Consider the following 23,124-nt stretch of genomic DNA (forward strand, 5'->3'; position numbering starts at 1 on the left):
ATGCCTGTTGTCAGTGGTACTATTTCCTTGAGTATCACTTGCAGGATTAGGTATTATATGCATGACATTACACAAATTACACGGTTTTGGCAAAGCTGAGAGTAAGAACTCTGGAACTACGCTCTGAGATCCTACAGTGGGCTTTGCTTAGTTTTAACCCTACTCTAAACCACAAGGAACATGTTCTACCAAGATACCAGTGGTGCAAGTCACAGCTTAGAAGCAGTATCAGGCAAAACTCTCCAAAACAAATGGCAGTTTTATAGTATTTTAACTATAGCTCTAAGGGAAAAAAAGGAAGGTTGGAAATGGATGATTCCTCCCACAGAACTTTTCTGGCAACACTACATCTCCTGGAGACCATAGTACAGAAAGAAAGCCAGGGTAGAGTTGTAAACTGGTTGCTTTTTCCTGTTTTTCTTTTCATCAGCACTTGCTAGGTTCTCTGGTTCCATGTCCTCAGGTTCTCACTCTCTTCTTTTCAAAAATGAAGTGTTCTCTTCAAATACAGAAATTAAGATCCACCTATGGACAAAAAGTATCCTTACTCAGAGGTCATTGATGGAGCTGTAATGTCTCTTCGACAGTAACAAAATATATGAAAAACTTCAGGTCTTTTGTCTCTAGTTTTCTCATGCCAAAAAGTTCAGCTGTCCACTTCCACATATGCTCTCTTGAAACCTGCTTTTCTCTTCCAGGTAGTGTAGTCACTAGTACATCCTTAAACACCTTCTCCACTTGGAGTAAAACACTCTGGGTTTTGATGCTGTTGCTATTATTTAGATATTGCAATGGTAGTATATCTAATATCTAAGAGAGATATTCCTGGGAGGATGTATTTAAACAAAAATTATTATTAAAAAAGTAAATCCATTTTTAGACATCTAAATGAGATACCTAATTTCCAGGAGTACAAAGATAAAATTAAGCGGTTTTGAGCCCTCCTGGAAATCAGGCCAATACTTTCATTTAGGCATCTAAAAACTTAAAAAGGACCTTAACTGCAGATGTTTCCAGTTGATAGCGCTGGGCCCACATTTTCTCCCTGAAGCTGGAGATGTGGAGGATAAAAGGCAAACACTCAGAGGATGGGAAAGAGAAATACATATTTTTCTGTCATTCTAGTGATACCGCTGTTGCATTTTCCTACCTGTTGATATCGTTACTGTAACACAAGTATACTTTGTTGTCTGTTCCCCAGGGAAAGAGACCCCTAACATCACCCCTTGTGCCATGAGGCCATACAACTCAGCTGCCAGTGTCCCTGTGGGAGTGGAAGAAGAGCCCCAAGGAAAACTACAGCTTATTTTGCACAAGCCAGCAGACCTGCAGTTGCAAATCTGAAGAGCACTTTGTTACCCTCCTAAATCAAATAGTATTTAGGGATACTAAATCTGAATCTATTGATACTAAATCTGAACATATTGATGCAAACAGCTGTTTGGGAAAAGAAATAGATGATTGTGTGATAAATATCACAAAAATCCCAAAGCTGTTCTCTGATCAAATTTAGCAATTAAAATCTAAGCTTCCCCTACTTAAATACAGACTGCTGTTTAACAAAGCCAGCACTAAGCTTCTGCTGAGCAGGAAGATGCTGCTGCAGTGCACCAGTACCAGCAGCAGTGCATGGCAGGGGGCAGGGGCCACACTGGCCCTTCCAGGGGCAGTGCAGCCTGTGCCAGTACAAGGGTGAAGGGACCACTGGGAAGAAGCAGCCTTCAACAGACCTGGGCCCGTGTTGTCTCTTTGGGACCCACTGGCCCACCTGGTGCAGAGCCACTGGGGATGCTTGAACCTGGTCCGAGTGGGCATTGGGTGCTGTGCAAATATATTCCTCTGATTAGTACTGCTGAACCCATTTTGTGTCAGAGATGAACAGTGAGAAACCAAGCACTGGGGCTGAGCATGATGAGGGTGGGACGGGGGCTGCAGACCCACTGGGAGACTTGGTGCCCCATGGGGCTTGGCAGGGGCTGCTAAGGTCCCCAAAACATCCCCTGGCTTTTTTGACAATATTTGCAGGATGGGGAAGTGAGAATCTGGGGAGGGGCTGGAGTGAGAAGTGGAAGAAGTGAGAGGTGGAGAGAAAGCAAATGATTGCAGGTGTGTGGGAGCTTCAATGAGAGCAGAAATCAGAGCAAAGCCTGTACAGGTGTGGAATCAGAGGGGGTGAAGCATTACAGTGCAGAGATGGAGGAGAAATGAGGAGTGGCCTGAATGCCTGTGCATCTCTTGTGGTGAACAACAACAAATTTTAACAAGACATTTTAGCTACTGCAGGAGCATGAGCTCAAGGATCAAAAGCAAAAAACTGCCATTTTGCACGGTTAATAAGTTAACCCCGGCAGCTGACACCACAGCACAGTGTTCGGAGATGGAGCACGCAGGAAAATGTCAAAGACGGCAATGCCAGGGGTCCACCGGAGATGCTGGAACTGCTCAGTTGTGCCTGCACTCGTGTTACCTTATTCATTTGGGAAGTGGTAATGAGAAGACATTTACTTAAAGGCCGATATTTAAAATAACAACCACCAGTTTTACAAGCATTGACTTGTACTAGTTAATAACTGTGCCAGGAAAATGGAAGGTATTTTTAACAGCCAGCTCCTCAATCTGAAAGCCTTGACATGCGAATGAGCTACTCCTAGAATAACAAGATACCAGAAGGTGATGGCTAAATTCAAAATTGCACCAGTGTGGCTTTAGATTGGCTTAAAATATATTTAATTAAATCAAGAAAAACCTCTATTTCTTCCAATTTATCCAAAGGTCCTATAGACTTAATCTGAACTGCTTCAAATCCATGTGAACCTGCTTTAAATACAATTAAGAAACACTTGCAGGTCAGCTAGGTCTTGCATCTGTCAGTGGCAGAAGCACACAAATGAACCCATGAGGTGCTCGTGACCAGAGGTAAGTCAGGTAAATGGGAATGGTTTTCCTTGTTAAGTAAGGTGGCTGTCTGCGTGCTTATTCCGGCTGGGAAGATCGCGCTCAGGACTCTGAAAATGAGGCAAAGGTGCAGAGATCTGCATGTGCGTGATGCCTGCTTTTGTATGCTGACGGCTTTTAGTGGTAGCCATATTCAAAATAGACAGACTTTTTGCACAGCAAAAAAGCAGTAAAGGAGAGTTGAAGAAAACTGTCTTTTTTTTTCATTTTGTTGACTTTTTCTCACATAGCATTTTCCATGACTGTTTAAGTCTGTGCGAAAAAACAGACTCTCCTTATTAAAAATATGTGTGTTTCTGAAGGGATACACATATCCAATATAACCTTCATTACGATGCTTCTAATTAACCAGTCTGCTTCACAATAAAGTATCTAGCTGTCACCAAAATCAACACTTTTCAGTTATTAATAGATTAAGGAAAGAATGTTAATTTCTTCAAGCTCCATTTCATTTGGTCTTATTACATCGCAAGCCAGATGGTAGCAGGGCCAGACCTGTCAGCAGGCACTGGGAGGAAGAATACACTCACCGAGTGCCAGGCTGCAACACACGCAGCATCTGAAAACCTGTACTCTGGGGTGGCTGCTTACAATTCCAGGGAATTATTCTGCAGAGAGCAGAAGAAATCACAGATCAATCTATTTTTGTTTGATTTTTGTCACCTCTCCCCCTATGGTACCCAACATAATCTCCAAAATAATGGTGGTGTGTGCCTCCAGCTGTGAAGGAAGTAGCTTTCTATTCGTTTTAGGTGGCCAACTAATTGCCTTTTTCCTTATGCTGATGGATTTTACCGTTTCTTCTGAATTGGCTGAGGTGGTGCCAAGTTGGAAGAGATGCTGCTGTCTCCATCCAATTTGCTAGAGACTTTCTTCCTGCAGTATAAGTCTTAGGACTAAGAGAAAAGCACTTTGTCACGCTGATCAGTCAAAATGTGTGGTGCATTCCCAGGCTCCCATGGCAGTAAAACCCAGAAAGAGAAGTTCACCTCCATTTACAGCCTGGGTAAAAAGGCTCTCATGCTGAAATTTTAAGAGGGTTTTTTTTTTTCCTTCTCTTGGAAATAAATCAAAGGATTAGAGATTTTGAAAGAGAATCACCATTAAAACTTCTGAAAAAAATAAGACAATCTGTTTTTCACAAAAATTCTCCAAGATTTTTACTTTTAATCAGAAAAAAATAAAATAATTCAATTTGACCTGAAACTAAAATTTGAGAAAGATTTTCTCAGGTTCTTTTTGCTCTCCTTGAAATTATACAGGGAAGATAGTTCAAACTGACACGACATTAGGTCAGGTTATCTTTCCACAAAGAAGCAGAACTAAACATACCGAGGAGGACATTCTGGAAATGTGTTCTTAAAATTTTCATTGGGAATTCTGCTGTCTCTCTGAGTAGCCCTTAACAGTAATTTTCTATTATTGTAAGTAGCAAGTTTTTCCTGAAGTCAAACGTAAATCTTTGCTGCAAATTAAGCCAATGTCATCTTATCCTTCCCCATGCTAAACAATTGATTTATTTATCCCTTTTAGCATCCATTTTGTGTATTGCAAGACTCTTAATGTTTCCCTGCCCTAAAAGTTGTGTTCTGTGTATCAAAAGGATGCCTTATTTACAACAAGTTTAAATTTTCTAAGTTTCTTTTCATTCTTGTTCCTCTATCCTGGATTATCCTCAATCAATTTTTGGGCACTTCCCAGTTTACCAGTGCATCCATGACTGATTTTTTCAACTTGTTCACTGTTGGAAAACAAACATTTAAAGTAGACTGGAATGTTTACTTTTGAAAGAGAGAGAAAGAATGGTGAACATTTCCCACAAAAAGCAATTTTTCATTCTTTTATAGAAAATTCCCTTGGATTAAAACATTTTACCATTGCAAAACTATTATTTAATTAAATCCCTAAGTGTAAACAGAAATGGTAATTATATTTTTTTTAATTACAGTTAAAAGGCTCTGAATGGGAGTAGGACACAAATATACCACAGCATGGGGAGACCTATGAAAAAAAAATCACCTGTTCTGGTCCTCCTTGGTTTTGCCCCTTGTTTTGCTCTGGGGAGGCCAAGCTGCAATTTCCTTGTCTGTCCTAAGGACAAGAAGAGCAGCCTGTGGGAGTGGGGTGATGCAGGCAGGACCTCACTGGCCCCATCCTGCCACAGCCTGCAGCCCAGAGATGGAGCAGCTGACTGCTGCAAGTTGGTGAACTGGTAACGGTGAAACTAATGGCAGACAGATAAAAACGATCTGCTGGCTCTAATTATAGAGTCGGGTTATAGAGTTTAAATATAAAAGGCTTTCACACAAACTCATGTGTATGATAGCTGTATGTAATTAGATATTGTAGAAGACATAGATTAATAGTAATGAAGGCCATTTTAGAAAGGCCAGCTAAAATTACCCAGAAAATGAATTGAGAGAGGAAGAATAGAGGCAGTGATAGGAAATTTATCAGAAAAAGTCCTGTCCTTCATCTGAATTACACAGGGGGGGGAAGGGGTGGGGGGGGTGGGGAAGTGGGGAGCAAGTAGCACTATAAAAATGGTAATCTACCAAGATTAAGATAATAAATCCTATAGTTTTTAGGAAATAAAATGAGTTCCAGCTGGTATCATACATAGCAAAAAAGAACTATTTATGCCACTATGTACAAAAAGAAGTTGCTCCTACAACTTTGTTTTGGCCTTCGCCAAACTATGTTTTCTCATCAAAGCAGGATATGCCAAGTTTAAGACCCAGACTGCTGTTTTTGTTAAAGTTGAATTTATTTCAGTGACTTACATACTTCCTTGGTGAACAGTCTGTAGGTAGAGAAAGGATGGAAGAGCAAATGGAAAAAAGGCCAGACCTTTCCTAGCCCTCTCAGTCTTTGCTGCAGGGTCATGGGGCTGGAAAGCTCCCCAAGGCTCATGTGGTCTGTTCATCATCCCTAAGGAAAAATCAGTGATAACCATGCCCTTCGTGAGAAAAGATAGTTTAATCTGTTTAATGTGTTCTGAGGGAACTCCAATAATGGAGGTGTTGCAGATTTCCCTGCCAATCTATTCTTATCTATTTTTAGGTACACACATATGTGATATATATTTTAGCATGGGATAAAACTTTCTTGCAGCAATTAAATCTCATTATTTCTTTTCCAATTTACTCCTGTATAGATTTCTCCCTTACTCGCTGCAGTTGTGTTGAGACTGTTATCATTTATTCCCTCATTGTCTGGGTTAGACAGCTCTTGTTCATTTGCTCTTGCCTCATACATCACATTTTCTAGAGCTTGATCATCCTTGACACTCAGCTTGTGATCCATGTCTAACATTGGCTTGAACTTTTTCTTCTCAGGGATGTATTTATTTGAAGTGCAAGCCAGGGTGGTGAGGCTAGTTCAATCAGGACTTTTGCCTTGGGAGATCTGAGTTATGTCTAAAATCAGGGTAGACTGAATTCCTTCCCTGTATCAAGTTGCTCATCCTCTAAATGCTTCATTTCCTTAAAAAATGGTACCCTGATTTACCTTTGCTCCTACAGGGCAAGCTAAGAAGAAAACCATGAATAAACGCGTAATATCTGCTACAAAAACATCCCCCATTGCTCAACCAGTTTGCTGCCCCTTATTTATGTGAGAGGGACAGTGGAATCCAGGGATGGACAGGTACAGAGGTGAGTCACGGTGCTGCATTAGCCTTACTTTTTCTCTCCCATGGCAAGTTTACAGCCAATTAATATTACCTCCCAAACAAACATCATTTAGTGGGATATCTTACGTCTAGCATCTCAGTTTAATAGTATCAACAATGAAAAAGTTCTGTATTTAAGGTTCTCCATTTCAAAAGGGATAATTTTAACTGTGGGAACTAAAGATGTCAAAATAACTGAAAAACAACAGAACTGGTATGTAAGAGGAGGGTCAGATTTCTCTGCATCTCAGAGAAAGAAATGTCCAAAACGTGTATACCAGCCTAGAGGTAAAAAACTTGGAAAGAATGGCTGCAGACCTAACGGCAGACCTGGAGGGAAATACTAGGGCTAAACAAGAAGACTATAAGCAAAGGAAGAAAGAAGTGATCAGTAAGTAAAACTGAGGTGTTAGAAAGTATTGAAATAGAACAAGACTCTCTGGAACATGAAACTGAGTTAGAACTGCCAAAGAAACTGGGGAAAAAAACCCACCAAAAGAGTAAAGGATTTATATAATAAAAAAAATAAAAGAAGTTGGCTGCAATGCATTACGAGTGGGAGAGAACAATTAAAGATAGATTTGGTATGGCCTAAAGACTGATGAATGCAAGTCATCAGTTTTCATTAAGATATACCAAAAGCCTTTCCAACATTTTGAGAAAATAAATTGTAGAAAAAGACTTTTGACCAGCTCATAAAACCAAGGATTATATCAGAAGACTGGAGACCAGCAAATATGGTATCTGTTTTTAGGAAAGGGAGGACAGAAGAAAAGTAATCCCAGCAATGATGCTACAGTTCATAATCATCCCAGAGTACTGGATGTCTGGAGTTTTCAAGAACAAGGTGTGAGAATGGTGTTATCAAGGACTCAGAGGTAAACAGATGAGGATTTATCAGGCCAGGAGAGAGAAATTAAGGGATCCTGTGTCCTTCCTCCCAGAAGCACTGGCTGGTGTTACACAGGTGGTGCAGTTGCTGGAAAGTGGGAAGTGGTGGAAGAGCTCTTAGCTATACAAAGGCATCATCCAGAACACGGCTGCTTTCACTCTTGTAGAAAGAAGATAGGATAAAAGTCACCATAAGATTGCCAATTTTTTTCTGATATCCTAAAACCAGATCCCATGAGAATAACCCATCGTCTTCCCTCAACAACTTACTTTTCCATACAAATGACTTGCAGGCAGTCTAATCCATCTGATCTTCAGTAAAGCACCACAGAAGCAACTGTATAGAACGGTGCTGGTAACAGCAGGACTTTAAGGAACATAGGAAACGAAGCAAATAGGAGACGGCAAAAGTTAATCTTGAGGGAAGAAGTATGATACTTGAGGGACCTTTAGGATCACCTGCAGCATGGATCTTGCTTAATATTTTCTTAATGACCCTGATATGAAAAAGAGGAGTATGTTGATGACATTTTCTGATGACGTGAAAGTAAAAAGAATTGTCAATGCAGGGAGGGTCATGAGGACCTTGAAGACTAGAGTTTAAGAACTGCCATGAAATTAATCATATACATGGCAAAATCATGCACTTATAAGCTAAAACAATTTTTTTCCCCCTAGAGGTTAAGTTTTGAAAAATGTGGAAAGTGTGACAGATTTGGAAATCATTGAGGAAGAGGAAGGCGTGGGTATTGCAGATGATCACAAATTCTATAGAAGTGTCTGTGGCAATGGACCTGTGGGGAAAAGGGCTAACTGGCTTAAAACATATTCAGGAGAATCAGGGAGACATCAACATCCATCCAGGCACTGGCAAGACATGATCTGGAACACTACAGTGGCTGTTGGTGACTTCTGTGCAGGAGCAATGACGGAACATATGACAGATACGGAGAAAGACTACTAAGGAGACAGCTAGGGATTAAAAGCCTGAGACCTGAAGCATTTGATTTGCTGCGTCCTGCAACATCTAGGTTGAGATGGAATGTGATCACTCTCTATGGGTACAACATGGAAAGAAGAAATCAGGAAAAAAAAAAAGAGCTCTTTAAGTTAACAGGCATTATCAGTCTATGAACAATATTGAGCTGGGGATAAACTCAGGCTGGACACTAGTGGGGTCAGCTGCCATCAGAAAATTATGCTCTTGAATTGCCTTCCTGCAGAAACAGCAGGAAAGGAACGCAACCAACCTCTAAGACATTTTAAGATGAAATGAGATAGTTTTATGAAAACAATTACATGATATAGCTGACTGAGCAGCGAGAAGGACTTTTGTAATTAAGGAGGACACTTCCAATCCTTCTCATCTATCTGTATGTGGATCAGCATTCACTTTGTGGATTAATCAAGCATTTTCATTTCTAATACCAAACAAGATGAAAACAATATAATGCCAAAATAATTCTGAGGGTTCTCATAAACAGCCCAAGGCTTTTCCCCATAAAATTATGAAGAAAAATTTAGCTGGTCATCATTTCTTTCCTTTAGGCTACTGCATAGTCATGGAGTTTGCACTTTTGATGCTTAATATACTCACTTCAAATGCAGCACATAATAGTGACTTGCAAATTAGCAAATTTGTAACAGCCTGACATCTTTAAGAGGCAGTGCTAAGTCTCCACAGCTGTGCAAGTGTGCTCCATATTGTGGCCTGCAGATCCCACCCTCTGATATCCAGAGTGGAGAGGCTCCTAGAGCTCTATGTGACTCCTTCCTTTCCTGCTTGTATGAGTTCCCTACTAAAGGTACTGCCTGGGTACGGGTAGAGGGTGCATGTGGATACGCGGGTTAGGGAGCAGCTGTGTCTCCCAGTTTAGATTTATATGATGATGGAAAGGAAGGACAACCTGAGTGGTAACCTGGGTCTGGAAGGATTTCATGCAATTCCTCTATTGCATACCTTCTCTTTGACCTTGGCCAAGTTTCCTCAGCTGAATTTCTGTAAAATGAACGTGGAAATTGCCCTAGCTTATAGGATAAGGGCTAGAGAAAAAGCACATCTATGGTCACAGGAAGGGGGACTTCTTTTAATACAAGGGGGTAAGTAATGCATACAGTTGAGTTTCATGTACACAAGTGTCTCAGTGCTAGGCAGAAAGATTTGATTTGTCAATAAATGCCTGATAATTTAATTCTTTATTGAAATATAATAAGAACGCAATGAAGGATAAAATTTTAGTTCCAGAAAAGGTAGCTCGAGTTTGTCTATTCACGGGAATGAGTTAGAGGATTTAACTCTAAATTTAAAGAAAACTTTTTACAAAACCCAGACTAGTTATAAAGTCTAGATTACCTGTGTAAGTTCACTAAAGTTTAAACTACTCTGGCTTTGCCCAGGCTAATCACAAGTCTATAATACCCCTCAGTTCTGCAAGGAGCACTTGACTAAAACGTTCTCAGAAAAGGGTTATCCCTCTGACTTTTCATGGGGAAGGTCAAAGCGGGATGCAAACCTTTAGAAATTCAGTGTGAAGTCCTTGGAAGTTACTTGTCCTTTCCTATTGGTTTCACATGCTTATGAGCAGCTGCTGCCATCTGAGCCCTAGTGCACTGGGAGCACTGGAAAGCTGCGGGGCATCACAGAAAATACGCTTAGGCAGCTCTGTAGAGAACCCTGGTGCTGAAGAGTGAGGTCTGATTGCTTTATTCTGGCATGGCCTTCCTATATAAATAGGTTTTTTTTCTTCCCATCCCTTGGTCCTGAATTTGCTCCTCAGGAGTCCCTCAGGATGCTGACTGGTGACAGACAAGCACGTCTGCCCCGAACGTGTTGCCCCCAGGGCACCACCACAGCCCAGAGTCCTTCGGCAAAGTCAGCTCTGCTGTTCACAGTTGTTTTCCTTTCCTGCAAAGATTGACTGTGAATCTTAATAACTTGCCTGAGACAGAAGAGGATTCTCAGTCTTTCTTCCTCAAGTCAATGCCAGCGTGCCTGTTAATATGGGGTAAGCTCAACTACAAATCAGCTGTTTTTCCAAGCTAAAGTAAAACAAAGGATTTCAAAGGCATTGCATGCAGGTTGATAGAGAAAATCCTTTTTGTATTTGCCTCTCAACATTTAAATCTTTCATCTATTCCCTAACCCATCCTCTCATTTTGTGATCTGTGAGAAACAAAAGGCACTGGAGACGTTGTTTCCTTGTCTCTCATCTCACCTCCCTTTTCTTTAACTCCTAGCAAAACTGCAAGAAAGATAGCACAAGAAGTATTTTTCATTTATTTTGCAATTTTGCTTCAAACACATGATGGGCTTTGCTGAGAGCATTAGACATCATCTCTGACATGAATGGGTTAAGATGAGGGGAAGAAAGATATAAAATGCAACTGAAAGGAACCAGCTGATAAGGGCATGCAACTCAGTAACTAACAAGTTTGGTAAAGATTTGCCTTTATGGTAGCTGCAAAAATGAGGTCAAGTGCTGTGCTCTTTAATCTGCCTCAGCAACACAGTCACCACTAGCTCCAAACAATACTAGTGGGATCCTCATCAAAATATACAGACTTATTCTGAGATTTTGAGTTTTCTTGTGCTGTTTCAGCAGGCAGGTATTTCAGATGGGCTCACATAGCCAAAAACACTGGGGGGGTGGGGAGTACCGTTCACATGTAAAAGGTTAAAATACCACTCTAGTAGTAAAGCACATATTAAATAGTTTCAAGGATTGATCTCCTAAAATGCTTGTGCATGGATTATTAACAATGGTGACTGGGCTTTGCTTCTACAAGAACTTCCTCACGGATCATTGCTTACTTACTGCTTAATGATTTCATCCATGATTACACAAAAAATCGCTGCTAAAAACACCGGTGTTGATACAAATGCCAGTGGAATGGTAAACAGCAATGAGACAGGATAGCCAGGCATTTTAATTAATAAAAAAGTATACACAGCCATGTGTGTGGAACAGACAACTGTTGAAGGAGAGATGGGAACATAAGACTTCCTGGTAAGGCTGTGACTTGCCATGCTGAGACAGGCTGTGCTGTCCAAGCACTCTTCTGCACCTCCCAGTCTTCTTTGTTGTTGTTGTTGTTGCAATGCAACAGCACAGCTTCAGGGGACCAAAATTTCAAATTAGACTACAATCAGAAGAGCAGTTTCTAAAAAAAACCCTGAAAATATGAATTTGAACCTACCACGTTGACCAAAAGTTAATCTTCTGCTTCCAGTGGGAGTGTCTGAGCACCAGGCTGTTGTGGAAGAGGAAGGTACCTTCTTCTTCAGCCTTAACTTGGGAGCCTTTTTGGGGGTCCAAAGTCAGAGAGGCTGAGTCGGAAAGGGCAAATATCTTCTCTTACAGAGGGGACATTGACTAAGAGAAGAGTGTTGATTTTGATGTTGGACCTAATATGAGCAGAATAATCAGGAAAATCTGCATTCAGTCCTGATATCCACATACTTATAAATTGATTTGAAAGAGAACACAGAGAGGAATGATACAGCAATTTGAAAGCTGGAGAAAACACTTGCAGAACGTCTTTGCATCCAGCTACAAGTAAGAACCCTAAAGTACACTGACTACAATATATAAATATATCTTTACAAACAGACGGTGCTGCATATTAAAAGATTAGTTAAGAGCTAGTAGCTCCTTTTAGCTATATGCTCTGTCAGTTTATAAAAGTAGGTGTAATGTTCTAAACTACAAGATACAGTATAATTTCTCCAGGACTAGCACTAGTACTGCTATGAAATTACCATTCCTGTTCTGGCTCTACAACCCTTTTCTGACCAAGACTATTTGTTTCTTGTTGGTCATTTGGGTGGGTTTGAATTGAGTAGTTGAAGTTTTTCCATTCATGCATTTTTCTGGAAGGACTTTTACTTGCTTGAGGTGGCTGATGGTGCCCTGTAATTTACGCTCAAGGAAATTTCATGTCAGTATGAAGTGATGTATATATAATACTTTCAGAGGTTTTCCTGATGTGTGCCACAGAAGCACAGAGGACATCTTTAGATGGCAATGTGTGGCCACCTGGCCTTAGATGACCACTCTGCTAGCCTTAAATAACTCTCCTGAAGCCTTTTTTCTTTTCTCTTGACACCAGCATCCTCTTGTTCTTATCCACATTTTCTGCCAAAATGCTTTCAGGAAATATGAGTGTTTGTATCTTGTGACCCCCTTCAGTTTAGCACAAACTGAATCATGCCGTATAGTTCAGCTGAGTAATAAAATATAATCTGATTGGCAGGAGGTATTACAGTGGGCCACTCATTACAGATCCTCTTTTAACCCAGTTTAACAAGTTGCTCCTGAGAAGTTATTTATTCTAGCTGTCAACATCTTGTTGTTGAGATGACAGCGATCAAATCTCTGTTAGATCCTAATCTTATTCTTCATACTCCACCTTCAAGTATCTGGGAGCCTCATATAAGCAATATCACATTTTTTCAGCAAAATTATTTGACATTGATCATTCACTGAAAGATACAACAATGTATTTTTTAATATCTACAACAATTATGAGCATGAGATAGGGATGGAATAAATAGCAGGCAACAGTGAATCATGAGCATTGAAAGTCTGAATTGTTGCTATGTTGAGCACACTGATCCATATACAAAACAAGAATGTATTTCACAATTATGAAAACTTAGCCATGCGTTCCCAGGTGCATAGATGTCACAGCAGTAAATTATTAGTCGGAGACTTATGCTCTTGTAGTGTCCTGGGGACACCTCACTAGCTAGCAGAGTGCCAGACCCATCTCTGTTACAAAGTTATAAGAATTCTTTTATTATGTCTCTTGATGCTGGGAATTGGGGAGGGAAAAGCTATCTGTCAGATAACTCCACCTCAACATGAACAGTCTTCCAACTTGGGAAAGTCTTGTCCCTAAGTGATGCATTCTATGCTGATTTTATCTTCTGAGTCCCCCAGTCCTAGACACTTGTGCAACTCTGTCATGCCATGCAATTTGCATTTTACTGGATGGTGAAATTACTTGGAAATTACTTCTATGTATTTGGAGACTACTTTATAATAATATATTAAAGCATAATTAAAGCTTGAAAAATATTTGGAATTTTCTTGAAAGTAAAGTTTAGGATGTTATTTGGAATATGTGAATCATTTTTTTAATTGTGGGAAGCTTAATATTTTAGGCTTAAGACACATTTGAAATAAAACATACCACCTACTGAGTTCAAAATTATTCATTTAATATGTTATCTGTCTCTTGGGCCATTTGTGAATGCTAGAACATCTCATTCCTGCAAGCGAGTCTGAAAGCAAGTTGAATTTCAGATGCGGGTACTTAAAGGTAGTAGTCTTGATTCTCATCCGAGATCACTGAGGCATGTTCTTGTAGTGACAAAAATGTTAAACTCAATAAACAGGGTATTTGTGTCAGAATGGAGACAGCTCGTGTAGTCAGAGGTATTTGCAAAAGTGTGAAAATAGAGCCTCTGGTGGGGAAAGAGATGACCTAACCAGCGCTGTTTGTGGCCAGCAGGGCTGGGGTAGTGACTGTCCCCCTGTACTCGGCACTGGTGAGGCTGCACCTTGAACACTGTGTTCAGTTTTGGGCCCCTCACTGTAAGAGGGATGTAGAGGTGCTGGAGCGTGTCCAGAGAAGGGCAACGAAGCTGGTGAAGGGTCTGGAGCACAAGGCTTATGAGGCGCGGCTGAGGGAACTGGGGGTGTTTAGCCTGGAGAGGAGGAGACTCAGGGGGAGCCTTACTGCTCTCTACAGCTGCCTGGAAGGAGGTTTTGATGAGGACATGTCGGTCTCTTCTCCCAGATAACAAGCAACAGGACAAGAGGAAACAGCCTCCAGTTGTGCCAGGAGAGGTTTAGATTGGGTGTTAGGAAACATTTCTTCACTGAAAGGGTGGTCAGGGATTGGAACAGGCTGCTCAGGGAAGTGGCTGAGTCACCATCCTGGACATGTTTAAAAGATGTGTAGATGTGGCACTTAGGGATACAGTTTAGTGGTGGACTTGGCAGTGCTGGGTGAATGGTTGGGCTCAATGATCTCAAAGGACTTTTCCAACCTAAATGATTCTATGATTCCATCCCTCCCCAGGTTTATGATCAGACACGACGCTGAAAAGACAGTGGATGGCTCGTGACCCTACCGGGCCATGTGAAAGCCCAACCTGATTGAGGCTGGGTGTGGGTTTTATATTTACACAAAAGAGGACTTTAATTTTGTGTGAACTGTTAGGTAAGTTGCTTGTTATTGCTATTGATACTGCACATATCTAGTTGAGGACTGATGAGAAAATGGTGAAACTATTTCTATTTTGTTGCAAGATAGGTAACAACAACCAAGTAGTTAGTTAACATGAGTGCAGAGGTACAGCATATGTTGATTTTATTGCTCATATATTAATTTTGTTATTTAACTAAGCTATTATACAATTCTATTCTTACTATGAAGATTCATTGCTTTTATTCTGTTATATTTTAGAAATTAGCATTATTTAGTGTGAAAGGAAAATGTTTTTTCTGATTCACTTTGCATGGGTTGCTTTTTGCAGGGATCTTAAAAAAGTCTGTATTTCAGTTGTATATGAAAAAAAATCTATATTACTTCTCATCACTCCTCTTATCTCCTCCTCATAACAGCATAGTGTCTCATGTTTTTGCAATATTTTTCCTCTCTCATTAATGAATCAATTTGTCTTCATATTTTGAAATAGTTATTTATGAAAGTGAACAGCCTTGAAATTAACATCAACAAAATGTTATTTCTATGTTTGTTTTACTGGCTTCCTTTGCAATTTCATTGCAGTTTTTGCATAATTAAAAAATAATATTTCTACATTGGTCTGGCCACAGAACAAGAAGAAAGCCTGCCTTTATTTGCCATAGGAATATTTTTGAGAAATATATTGATTTCTTTCATTGCTGGAACTGTAGTTGTACGATGTGGAGCTTTTAATGATGTTTATCTATTTTTGGCATTCCTGCAGAAATTTCTGCATTTCAGAGCAACACATTTCTGCCTAAATGGATGAGGGAGACATTCAGATGGAAAGCTGTTTGTGGAAAGTTGTAGAATTAAAGAAAAAGTTTTCCCTTAAAGCCATCTGACTAGTAAAGTTATTTGTCTTACATTTTAATTCTGTGGTATCCAGTAATGCTCAAACTAGATATACTACATTGCAAAAGACTGCCCTGAAAGCAAGCTGTGAAGCAAGCACAATGGGAACTGCCCTGTTGCTCCTACTAGGATGAATCACTGTGCTTCAGAAAATGCATGCCCCAGGGAGGAAACCAGAATGATATGCTCTTGAGAAAAGAAATTCTGGGCCATGGCCCTTGCTCTAAGGATGGCTCATGCATTTAGCATGGACAAGTCATGGGACAGTCCTTTCATTGGTAATCAATGTGTTAAGAACCGTGGAACATTAGTTATAAGTGAGTTAGAAGTATGAAAATAGAGTTTGTTCTGTAGTTATAACGGTGGCCTAGCTGGGTAATCAGGGCTGTGCCTCTGTGCATGCTTCAGCCATTCGTTCCCTGGCTAGTCAGGAACCCCACAGCCAGTCATTTGTCTCAGTAAGGTAACAGGCTGGTTTGAGACAGTGGACTGGTTTGAAATGGGTGCTCAATGTAGCTCCTCCACAGCAAAATGTTTGATTGCACCAGGAATTCTCCAGATGGGAATTTCAGGCAGTGCTGGAGATTCTCCCCAGGCAACAATTTGTATGCTCAAATGTGTTGATTAGCATCCTGGCTGGAGTGTCCTAGAAATGGCCAGGCTGTTTCTGGAGTAGAACAGAAACACGTACATAGATAAGACACTTGGAAATAGTAGAAATTGTTCTTGCAGCTACAGAAATGGTCACATACTATTTTTTTTTTCTTTTTTAAAAAAAAGGTTAATTTAAGAGTTGTTTTGTATCTACTTAAGATAATCATGTGCTGGAGTGGTCACGTAGGACTATGAGCCAACCAGATTAGAAGTGAGCAGAGCAGCAGCTCTGGGAATCTCAACCCACACAAAGACACTGCTGCAAGGACTCCTGCAGCAAAGACTCCTGTCACCACCAGTTGGCAAATGGCAGTCATGTTTGAGAGATCTGATTCCCTATGCAAGTGTTGTTATATACCAAGATGCCACTATATTTATTTATTTATTTTTTACAAACTTTGTTCATGCCTATGCAAAAGCTAGAAAATCAGGATCTTTAGCTGACTGAATTTTTCCATCTCTTTGCTCTACTGTCATTTGGCTTTACCGCATTGGAAAATATTCTGCTCCAACCAGGTTATATGGTAGTCATTCAAATATTTTTCTGGCTAGTAGGGCTAGAGGTTTGAACTTCTCCAGGGAGTAGGATCTTTCTTCCACCATCTGGGTGAATGCTCTGCTGAACAGGTTCTTCTATAAAAGATGAGTACTTTCTTCTCCTTTGATCATGTTTCCAAACAAAAGTAATCCTTAGTAAATTTTGACATCAGGATTTTTTTTTTAACTCCCAAATACAGATAGATGGAAATAGGTGCCACATGTTTAGGCAGGACAGACCCCCTTCTTGGATTTTACTTCATAAATTCTAAGTTGTACTTTAGGGGTCGAGTGTCTCTTATTTAGTGGTAGGCTTCCAATACGAGTTAGTCATTTACATTCCCTCTACTATCAATAGAAAGAAATACAGAATTCTAGGATTCAATTCATTCTACTTCCAATAGATGTTCCTATTTCTCTCATTGATTACAAAGACATCTTTGGGTAGCTAGATTAGATGCTAACATTTCCTTTGCATATATTGAACATTAGGCAAAACTTGCCCACAGGCTCCAAGGCTGTGTCAGGAAAAGCATTGTGAGCAGGTCAAGGGAGGTGATCCTCCCTCTCTACTCAGCCCTGGTGAGATGCCTCTGCAGTGTGGTGTCCAGCCCTGAGCTCCCCAGTACAAGACAGACATGAACACACCACAGAGTCCAGAAAAGGGCCACAGGAGTGTTGAAGAGCTTGGAGCATCTGATACATGAGGAGAGGCTGGGACCATTCAGCCTTGCAAAGAGAAGGATCTGGGGAGATGCTATCAAAGTGTACAAATACCTGAAGGGAAGGAGTAAAGAGGTTAAGACTACTGAGCCACAGTCCTCTCAGCAGCACTCAGTGACAGGACAAGGGGCAATGGGCACAAATGGAAGTACAAGAAATTCTGCTTAAACATAAGAAAAAAGGCTTTTTTATTCTGTAGGCAGTCAAACACTGGCACAGGCTGCCCAGAGAGATTCTGGCATCTCCATCCCTGGAGTTATTCAAAATCTGACTGGGCTTGGCCCTGAGCAACTTGTAGTTGACCCTGCTTTGAGCGGGAGGTTGGGCTAGAAGATCTCAGAGGTACCTTCCCACCATTCTGTGATTCTGTGGAAATTATTCCAATTCATGGCATTTATATTTAGTCTACTAAACTTTCTTATGTCTTCTTTTGTTTCTTTAAATAACTTTTCCTTACCCTTAAAGAAAGTGCCACATGTTTAGCATAACTTTTCAAGAAATTGTTCTAGTTTCAAGGATTTTTATGATTATCTTAAACTGACCTTCCTATACAATATTACATACAATATGATATATATTATATTGCATGAATAATGCTGAAATTTTTGTCTAATGTTAAAGAAATTTGCCTCATGTCAGAAAAATGTAAGAGGAGCTTGGACTTTTGTTTGTAAATCTGAATGTATGTAACTATAAGTCTTATATCTGAGTAATTGCACTATAAGAGTTAATCTTATATGTTTTTTGTACAGGGCTTTACCTTGAAACCCTTGCTCAGGTGATAGAAGTTTTTTCTAAGTAAAGATTGAGTAGAAAGAACTTTAAACTAAATTCTATACTGTATAAATTTGAAATATTTACCATCCATTTAGAGCATGGATTTCATACTCTGACCTAATTCTTGCCTACAAGTACACCATGAACATACTGAAAAATTGAAAGTTTATATTTTGATCTCCAACTTGCCTAATTAGGAGACAAGGCTTGATTTCAGTAACAAAAAGAAAACACTCCATAGGAGAAAATTATTTTTTTGTTTTGTTTTCATGTGTGAAGTTAAACCTGTAGAATACGCCTGCAACAAGGTTAATAGCTGAATTAAAATTAGATTTGCCATGTCAAAAAGCTCTCAGAACAGCATCTTTGTAATATTGTACTAAATGGAAGACAAATGAGCAGTATTACTAGTACTAGGAAAATATGGCTTAGAGTTTCTGTCTTTGAACCACAGCAAGTATTTGGCTAACATTCCAGCGAAGTAAATAATGCATCAATAATGTTTGCAATGCTTCCTTAGGTTACTTATGCAAAACAAACAAGAGGTTTACTTAATGTTGGCATAACTATTCACCCTATTAGTTTTGATCAATTGCTTTGTGGTCATGTTCATTAGACAGCCTAATCTGAACTGCAATTAGATTTTATCCTTTTCAAAGGCAAAGCAGAATCCCAAGCCATTAATTAAAGGGTCTGACTACAGTTGGTTACAAGATGGATGTTGCATACCCTTTACTGATGACTCAACTCAGCACAACAGAGCACTTTAGTTTTAAGTGGCAAATACTCTAGCAGTAATTGAATGCAAACTTTTCCTCTGGTGCAGCTGGAGAAAAAGGAAATCATTTCACATGTGGATTCTTGAAGACAGGAAATGCTAATGAGAACCATGTGAATAAGCTAGATTTACCTAGGGCAAACTGCAAGTATGATGAAAATGTTTGAAATAGGGGTGGCTGATTAATATACATTCCTGCACCACTTATCTGCTGTATTATTGCTCTTAGACACTGAACAAATTTAATACTTAGTCTTCAGGCCCACTGTATGTAATGCTGCAGTATCCCAATGGCAAAAACCAATTTATGGTACCTGAGAAATCAAAAAGCTCATTACTTTCTTACTACAACTGAAAACTACAGGTCAGCTAGAACATTAATGTGTGTTTCCAGACGGAAGCTCTACCTCTGCAAATATAAGAAAACAGTCTCCAGGTAAATAAATCTAATCTCTTACTTCATGATTCATTACCTCTGCAAATGCTCCCTGATTGTACTCCACAGATGTCCCCCAGCCCTTGCTTCATGGTAGGCTGCTCCTTCATGCTATCCAAAGCATAGGGTTCATATTCCCCTTCCAGATATGAGTAAGTCCGTATTCTTGGTCCCTCTCCTCCCAAAACCACAAAAAGTCTTAGAAGAGTTGCTAATCTTTAAGAAGATCAGATATCATCTGTCCAGACAACAAGCTGCACTCAACCATGCACAAGACCATGTAACACCAAGTACTCCAAAGATTTCCTGTACGACCATGGAAAATTTCCAAGGGAACTTCAGCTGATTTTGAAGGCAGGTAAAACATGGTACTTTAACATATGAGACTCAGGCTTCTGTGGACAAAAGGGCTGCATTTCTCAAACTCCCAGAGGTATGGCAAAGCTTTCACTCCTATGGTAACTGGGGAGAAGCACAAAACATGAGGTGGAAGGTAAAGGTGAAATTTGGATGCAACAACTAAAGTTTTAAAAAGAATAACCACTTGGGTAAAGGGAATATTTTAATTAAAAAGAAAAAAAAAAATCAGGATTTTTTTAAAATGCAGGACTCACTGATGCTTTCATCTGGTGTCTATTTGGGTGTCTTTCCCTTTCCATGAGTTTGGATTAATAAGACTTTTACTGAGAAACTTTAAAGAAGAAAAGCTGCTCATTGCCAGTGAAGGAAAAATATATTGCAGACCTTGGCAATAAGGGCCTGCAGCTCTACCAGTCATCTCTGCATGTAGCCAGAGTTGCTAACTCAGCTATAAGTGAGCCAAAGCACACAGATTTTTTAATTATCTTATTGTCCATTATTAATAGGAAACCCACAGAAAATAAAAAAATACAAATTGTAGATAAACACAAAAACCTATTTTTAGTCTGTAAGATATATGAGAAGAAGGTACTTTGCAGCCACAGGGGGTTATCTTCCATTTCTCTGAAGTTTTCATCATAAGTTTACCTACACAGCTGTCTGCTAGGGTATTATCTGCCAGAAATGCTCTCTGCCACTACCTAATCATGTTCTTGCACTAGGCTAAGGGGATGGCAAAGAAAAGCCTTGCAGTTGGCTTGAGGAAGGTTGGTTTGTCTGGTGTACACCACCTAAGATAAGACTGAAAAAAAGAGCTGGGTTCTCCTATGATAACCAAACAGAGCAAAAAAAAAAAAGTCAGAAAAAAATGGGATCCCCATCAAGAAAAGCAACAATACTCAATACAAAATTGAAAGATCATGCCAAGGACAGGCTTTGTTTCAGAGCAACATTACTAGCACAGGGAGTCAGAATTTAATTATTTTTTCTTCTTGTAATGATTTTCATACAGGTATTCAAAGACCATTAAAATTCCTAGGCATCAAACCTCTGGATTGGATCTTTTGGATGGTGAGCAAAACACGGAGCTGAAAGCACTGGGGCAAACCATCATCTTCATTCAGTTGTCTTTGCTGGGTGTTTTCAGCAGGCAGCTGGCAGAGAAATTTATGCCCAGATTTGTATGCAATACATCACTAACGATTAGAGACACTTCAAGGAAATTCACCCATGAATAGGAGGAAAAAAGGAAAAATGCTCCTAGTTTTGCTAGTTGTGGGGACTCTGCAGAATGTGCAACAGAATTAGTAGTGATTTTTTTTTAATAAACAGTTTTCTTGCTGAAAAATGTTCAAACAAAAATATGGGAAAAGGTCTGTATTTTAGCTTACAAAAAGAAAATAATATTTACACAGACAGCACAAAACTTCTAAAGTTACTATTTAAGAAACAGACATGCCAGACTTTCAGTTCAAAATTACTTCTATACTGACATTTAAGTTACTTAAAACACAATTCAGAAGCAAAATGAAGTATTTGAAACTACAGAAATGAAAATTTGACCCACATTATTACTTCATGAAAATTCTCACTATTTTGACTTCTGATATGCATATGGTTTAATTTTTCAACATTTCTGAATTTTTGTAGGACAAAAAAATAGTGTCTCCTTTTTATTCATTGTCTTTTTGAACAAATGATGAAGACACTTATTGGGGTGCTTTGCCTGTGATTAAACATATTCCCTAGAGAAACTGCATCCTACCTGAAAGTTAAGAAAATTAAGCATTTGATCGAATATTCATTGAAATAAATAAGCATTTCCCTATTGATTTTAGTGGGTTATACATCATGCACAACATGAAGGGCTTCACTTTCAGAAATGCAGATGTATAGTTGCATACTTAAACATGCATAGGCAAGTAACTGCAAACTGTTCCACTGATCAAGTGTACAGATTGTCCTTCTAGTCTTACAGACTTCTAGACGTATTTAAAGATTATATGCATATATGTATGTCTATAATGCACATATATGGAAAGGAACATAACATATTTGTATATTTTGGACTGCATCTTCAGGACAAGTATGCTTTTCTACCTTCAAAAGAACACCAAATAAACCCCTACAGATTGGTAACAGCCTAGATTTGTTTGGGGTTTTTGATATATTGCTGTCTACTTGCTCATTAGACAACTTTCCTCTCCCTAATTTATCACTTTAACATCAGATTTAACACAAAGAACCAGCCTGCAAAAGGAAAAAAAAAAATAATATATACCTATACACTGACCAGTTCACATTAGTGCGAGTGTTAGCAACACCAAGGTGTTTCTATTCATCACCATTTGCTTTGTTGGGGCACCATTAATTTAATTTATAATTTGATTCTTTTCAATTATTTCTTCTTGGGAAGAAGTACAATCAGCATTATTTAGTTAGGATTGTGTTTGCCCAACAGGTTTTATAAAGTCCATTAACAAGAAAACAGTAGGTAGATGTTTGTGCATTCGGTTTAGGTTTTTCCTCCAATATCTGCCTACTTCATGATTTAAAAACATATTTGTTTTTTTATTGTTACAGGAAGTCAACAAATTTACTCATTTAAGGGCAAAAAGAGTTTAGCAAAATCACATGATTTTTCCATATGAAATTTCCGATTTCAGAGTGACACACTTCTGTTTGGAATAACAGCCAATTTGAAAATCTTCTACCCAGGAATATCGCTGTGTACCTTATTGTTTAGGCTGGAGCTTTGCAGCACTGGGGATTGTGTTGCTGTGGGTCTTGTCTCAATCTTGGAAGCATTGGGAATCCTCAAAGATGTGGGACACATTCTAAACATAAAATAGAAATGGCAAAATTAGCTTAAGTGTTGCACAACATGCTCAGACGCACAGAGTCATTACAGCTAGTAAGTCTGCAAACCTCTCACACCTCTCCTCTTGCCCTCACCTTTCCAAAGAAAAGGCTGAGATAGATGCATATATCCAAGGGACAACTTAGTTGTGTGTACCTAAGTTCAGAGAGGGCTCTTGACTGTAAACCCTAAAGCAGTTCTCTCAGAGTTTCTGCGTTATTCCCTATTGACCAGCTGGGTACGTTAGGCATCATGAATGTAATCCTAGAGTGCTTAACCTCCAGTTGTCTCTGGGAATTGCATTGCTGGACCCTGACTTCTCAGGCAATAGCAAGCATCTATTCTACCAGCACCTGTACCTCAGCCCC

At 39.5% G+C, this 23,124-nt stretch overlaps 1 long non-coding RNA gene across 1 annotated transcript; it reads right to left on the reverse strand.

The window, feature by feature from the left end:
• Nucleotides 1-254: 254 nt before the first annotated feature.
• On the reverse strand, nt 255-22,784 carry LOC129735870 (uncharacterized). Its single transcript, XR_008731784.1, has 2 exons — nt 22,631-22,784; nt 255-525 (listed from the first exon to the last, which is right to left on the reverse strand). It is a non-coding gene; the product is annotated as an uncharacterized LOC129735870 (long non-coding RNA).
• Between the last annotated feature and the right edge of the window lie 340 nt (nt 22,785-23,124).

The sequence above is a fragment of the Falco cherrug genome, chromosome 4 (genome assembly GCF_023634085.1).
Source record: "Falco cherrug isolate bFalChe1 chromosome 4, bFalChe1.pri, whole genome shotgun sequence".
NCBI lineage: Eukaryota > Metazoa > Chordata > Aves > Falconiformes > Falconidae > Falco > Falco cherrug.